Source organism: Orycteropus afer, unplaced genomic scaffold (genome assembly GCF_000298275.1).
Source record: "Orycteropus afer afer isolate SDZICR_OR568_19922 unplaced genomic scaffold, OryAfe1.0 scaffold00428, whole genome shotgun sequence".
Classification (NCBI taxonomy): domain Eukaryota; kingdom Metazoa; phylum Chordata; class Mammalia; order Tubulidentata; family Orycteropodidae; genus Orycteropus; species Orycteropus afer.
The window spans coordinates 2,430,126-2,435,557 of record NW_006922015.1 but is presented as its reverse complement, the minus strand read 5'-3'; positions in this window follow the sequence as shown (position 1 = coordinate 2,435,557).

Sequence of the window (5,432 nt, the reverse complement as noted above, 5' to 3'; positions counted from 1 at the left end):
TCGTTTATTTTTTCACCTTTGTTATTTCTGATCTTTCCTTCCTTCCTTATTAATTTGATTTCATTTTACTTATGTGTCTTTACTCAGTGTTACTTGTTACCTGATTTTTAAATTCTTGTATCTTTCCAGCTTTATTTTGTTGGGTCTCACCATTCCTGGACATCCTGGAAAGGAGGCACTGCCTCCCACTATTTTCATTGTTTTTGTGTATTTTTTCTCCTAGTGTACTTTGTACTGCCACTCACCCATCCACAAAATGTTTTTCTTGTATTATATTTGCAGTTTCCATTGAATCATTTGAAAAGCTTGCATTCCCCATTCTATAGGTCAGAATGTCACAGCTTTCTTAGAAATACACTTCTTTTACTCCTTTCTTTGTCATTAAGGAGTCTCTTGTACTTTTACGTATGTGTGCATGTGTACATATATGTATATACACACATATATACATACATATGTGTGTAATATATGTACATATATGTACACGAATATGTTTTTCCATCTAATTTTGTATCATAAGAACTTTCTGTTTTTTCCCAGGAATCTAATCTTTTTCTGAGGCAGATGAAATTTCCTTTACTCTTGTCCCTTCATCATGGTTGTTAAGAAGGAGCCAACCCAGTAAAGGTTCCTCTCTCTACAACTCCCCATCTCTCATCCCATATATAATGGCTCATATAGTTCAGCCAGTTTTTTGTGTGTATGCTCTGATTTCCCCATTTTTATTCCCATGAGGAACCCTGGTGGCACAGTGGTTAAGCACTCGGCTGCTAACCAAAAGCTTGGTTTGAACCCGACAGCCGTTCTATGGGAGAAAGCTGAGGCAGTCTGCTTCCATAAAGATTACAGCCTTGGTGCTGTTCTATGGAGCAGTTCTACTCTGTACTGTAGGGTCAGTATGAGTCGGAATACACTTGATGCCAACAAGTTCCCTTCTCACTTCCACTTACCTATATCAAGCTTCATCTGAACCATTGTGGTAGCTTTTTTACTGGCTTCTTATTTCTGATACCTCCCTCCTGTAGCTCTGATGTGGGCGAAGAACAAAGCCATGAGAAGCAGGAACACAGAATGGATATGCAGGTGAAGAAGAACGAGCAAATGGGCAAAAAAAAAAAAAAAAAGTCACCTCAGTAAAGGTAAGAGGAAAACCTGGAGAAAGTTGTGTCATAGGGTCAACACGAAAAAAATTCAGAGACGACGTGGACAATAATGACAGAAGCCAGAGAGAGGACTCGTAAAATAAGGTCAAATCCATTTGGGACTTGCACCCAAGACACCTTGAAGAGGATGATTTTAAGTAGACTTCTACAAGCATAGACCAGATTTCCCCAGTCTGAAGAGTGAAAAGAGGGAGACCATCAAAGCTGGACTTAAAAGGAAAGATAACATTAGAACATCTAGAATATAGATACTAGATCTACAGGATGTAGAGAGGACTTTTATGAAAAGGGGGATGATGAGAATATTTACAAGCTGAGATGAAAGAGCCACTTGAGAAACTTGAGAAGGAGCTGTGCAAGGAATAGGAGGAGGAGGAGAATTTCTGGGACCTGAGGAAATGTACAGGGTTAGAATTTAAAGCAGAGGAAGGTGGACCACTTGTTCCACAGAGGCTAGTGGGAAAATGTGTTTCAGTGACAGAGTTTTCCAGGGTCTGTGGTTTAGTAAGGGCAGGAAAAGCCTTTTGAAGAAAGACCTACATAAAGGCCTTTATATTCTGTTAGGCAGAAATAAATTGTCTACGAAAATGAAATGTTACAGCCCTATTCACATCCACATTTTTTTAATTTGTCACTTTGTAGACACCGTTGTTGTTGTTGTTGTTGTTATGTGCCATCGAGTTGGACCCAACTCAGAGCGACCCCCCCTTGGGTTTCCAAGACAGTATCACTACAGAAGTAGATTGCCCATCTTCCTTCCGAGGAGTGGCTGGTGGGTTTAAACTGCCAGCCTTCCGGTTAGCAGTCAAGTGCCTTAACCACTATGCTACCAGAGTTCTAGACACTAGCTTCAAATTTTCATTTATTAAAGTATCTTTAGATTTTAGTTGGAAAACATTAATTGTACAGAAGAAAGCATATAAATGAATAATATAATCATGGATTAAGGAATGACTTTTGACATTTTGAAACAGATTTTTAGATTTAAATAATAGATGATTTTAAATCATATGTGATTAAAAAAACATAAACAAAATTTTTAAAAGAATAATAACCTGGGATGGGGGAATTTTATAAAATATCTGACAGTAAAAGGATCAATACCCTTAAAATATGAAAATGTTTAAGAAATGAACAAGGAAAAGTACACAAATAGAAAAACTGGCAAAAGCATGCACAGGAAGTTCTTAAAGGAAGAAATATAAATAGCAGTAAACATGAAAAATGTTCACCTTCCAGTGATCACATAATGGAAATTAAAACAATAAATGAAATATTTTTCCCTCACATGATGGCAACAATTTCCAAAACTTAAAATAACTTCTGTTGATGAGAGTTTAGGGAAGTGGGTCCCCTCTTACAGTTGTGATAATAGTGTAAGATTGACCCATCCTTTGTGGAGGTTAGTTTGATTATGTGTGTGTGTGTATATATATATATATATATATGTATTTAACTTTGCAGAATGTCCCTGTCTTTTGACCAGGCAATTGTATTTCCATTTATCTATCATAAGAAAATATGGAAGGATACATGCAGAGGTTCAGTTAAAGGCTGCCCATTTAAGCAGTGTTTGAAAATTAGAAGGGGTAAAAACTAAATTTCAAGGAATAAAGGATTGATTAAATTATGGACATTTCTATAATAAAGTACTATGACTTGTTCATTATATGTAGAGAAGTATTTTTGTAGACATGGAAAGATGTTATAATAGATTTTTTTTTTATTCATCATTTCTTATAATAGATTTTTAAGTAAAAAATTATTGTAAATTAGTTTGTATAGAACATGTAATAGATATAATACAAATTTTTGAACAGTACACATCAAATGATATCAGTAGTTATCTCTGAATGGTGTGATTGTGACTTTTTTTCTTCCAGTTTACTTTGTGTATTGTCTAATTTTTCGATTCAACATCGAAAATGGGAGCTCTGGTAGCATAGTGGCTAAGACACTTGCCTGCTAACCAGACGGCTGGCGGTTCAAACCCACCAGCCACTCCTCGGAAGGAAGGTTGGGCAATCCTACTTCCGTAGTGATACTGCCTCGGAAACCCAAGGAGGGGTCGCTATGAGTCGTGTTTGACTCGAGGGCACATAACAACAACAACAACAACAATTGTCTAATTTTTCGATTCAACATATAATTGATGTATATTACTCGATCATTTCTTTACAAAATGGAAGTAATTCCAGAAATTTTTAATTCAGCCCTTTCTTTCTACACTGAAATAAGTCACAGTGTCAGAGTCACAGTTGCAAAGGGCCTGAACTAGGGTTGGGTCTTGTGTGTCCAAGTTCTGCATTATTTCCATCTTTGCTTTGCCTTGTGAACTCTGATGAGAGGGAAGCATTTTCAGGCAGGGGCAATAGCATGCTCACATTTTTGCGATTGGATTTCTTGTGGAGAAGGTCCAAATGTTTTTATGACTCTCACTTTCAAACGTAACATACACACAAACAGTAACCTAGTTTCATACTCATTTTCATAACCTTGCTGTGCAGATTTTCCATTCTCTTTTCAAGTCATGCGCCTTTTCAAAGGCCTTTGCTTTTGTTATTCTTCCTCTGCTCACATAGCTTTAGGTACTTTTTGAGCAGATAGCTCGGAGGAGGACTGGATTTGGAGTTATTCTGGTCTTTAGTGAGATGGCATCCTGTCTCTGAGCCCTCCAGTCCCCTCGTTGACATCGTCCATAAAGCTAGTGTGCCACCCTTGCTCCCTCCCATTACCAGAAGGGGGCTGTCCATTGTCAGAGGTGTGTGTCTGTCCATCCCTTCTGCTTTCCATTTATTCTGTCCCTTTTCTCCCTTTCATGGGCAGTCTTGTCATTTTCTGTCCATTGTGTCTTCCTCTTCTTTGTCTGAATCATTTCCCTTAAAGATGCTATCTTTACTGCCTACTTCAGCTTTTTCTAGTTGGATTCCCCTTGGGTTCCCTCTCCTGAGGGTCCTGCTTCTCGGTTTTGCTTCTCGTGGTACAGCCCCCACCTGGTTGACTCAACTTGTCCTCTGTCTTCTGCACGTGCAGGATGCGTCTCACTAACTTCCAGCTGCTCTTTCTCTGCCCCCCCCTTCCCTTTCCTGTTTTTCTTCTTTTTTCTCCTACCCTGAACTCCTCCTCACACTTTGCTTTGCTTTTTTCATCACCTAAGGTCCTTTCACCTTTCTCATTGCCCTTTGCAAAGGCTTATAGGGTCTCTGTGTGACTTGTGCCTAGAATCCATTTGAACCTTTACTACTTTCTTTCCCACTTTATGAGACAAATTTTGGGCAAGCATTACGTAGTTTCCCTGAATACACACGGGGACAGAAATGGCACACTAGTTATAATCCTAGGATATTGTACCTTGACATACCATATGTATCCCATTTCATACATTTCCAGTTTCTTTCATAAGCTGGACTTGAAACATATTTTTGGACTTCTATATACATGTATATAATATCAGCTTATAGTGGGGACTCTTTTTAACATATTTAAGATCAAAAAGCATGGATGGACAAAGGATTTTCTGCTCAGGTTTAGATAGTTTTATATAAGCAGCTAGTTCATCCATTTATTGAAGAGCAGGATTGCCCTCAAAGCACAGGTGTTCCTAACTCTCCGGTGCCACCCGGGGGAAGCCCTGTGGGAATGGTTAACACCTGCCTCTCCTCCATGGTGTTCCCCTCATCACTTTGCTCAGGAGTCGTTCATAGAGTCGATCACCACCTTCACCAGATAGCACTTGCTTGAGCTGCAGTTTGTTTTCCAAGGAAAATCAAGTGGAAGTCTTTTCTGTTTAGAGGAAAGGCAGTAATATTTTTAAGTAAATCCAGATACTCATCACTTGTATATGAAAAACTGCATAAAACATTTCAGGTTCAGTCTCACCAGTTTATCACTGGTGCACCTAGTACATGGTCTCTTAAGGAAGCCACTTCTTTTTTCATCTCCATACTTTTTCTCGATTTGTATTAATGGTGTGATTCTTCTTCTTTCAAAACTGCACCTACATGCATAGTCTGTTATCCATCATTATCATTGTCAATCAGAATGAGACAGACTGTTATATATTTTTATTGATTTGAAAAATGTAATAGTTAATTGAATTGTAAAAAAAAAAAAAAAAATTTTAAATAGGAATAGCCATAAACTAGATGGAGTGCTTTTTACTAAAATGATCCGTGTGATCTCCAGTCACTGACCCCGAAGATCATCCGAGATTTTTCCCCAATGAATAAAGACTTTTATGATCTCTGATCACCTGCTCTTAATTTCTAG